At 37.2% G+C, this 218-nt stretch overlaps 1 protein-coding gene across 1 annotated transcript in view; it reads left to right on the plus strand.

Annotated features, from left to right (window-relative positions):
* Positions 1–218, plus strand: part of LOC119592236 (activating transcription factor 3-like) — a gene marked incomplete in the record, with an annotated part of 5,641 nt that overhangs the window by 494 nt on the left and 4,929 nt on the right.

A 218-nucleotide genomic window follows, 5' to 3' on the forward strand; every position in this document is an offset into this window, starting at 1 on the left:
AGTTTTTTTTCTGAGGGTGTCACTTCTGAAGGCGGATTCTGCGACGTCTCTCTTGTGTTTCTCTGAGAAAGTAAAAAAAAAAAAAAACTCCTTTACACTTTGTGATATACAAAACATAAATGAACATCACATAAAAACAACCCCATTTTCTACATTCTTCCATCGACCTTTAAAACCCCATGAATACAAACCTTCCCACAGCCATTTCCTCCACCATG

This window comes from Penaeus monodon, chromosome 29 (genome assembly GCF_015228065.2).
Source record: "Penaeus monodon isolate SGIC_2016 chromosome 29, NSTDA_Pmon_1, whole genome shotgun sequence".
NCBI classification, from domain to species: domain Eukaryota; kingdom Metazoa; phylum Arthropoda; class Malacostraca; order Decapoda; family Penaeidae; genus Penaeus; species Penaeus monodon.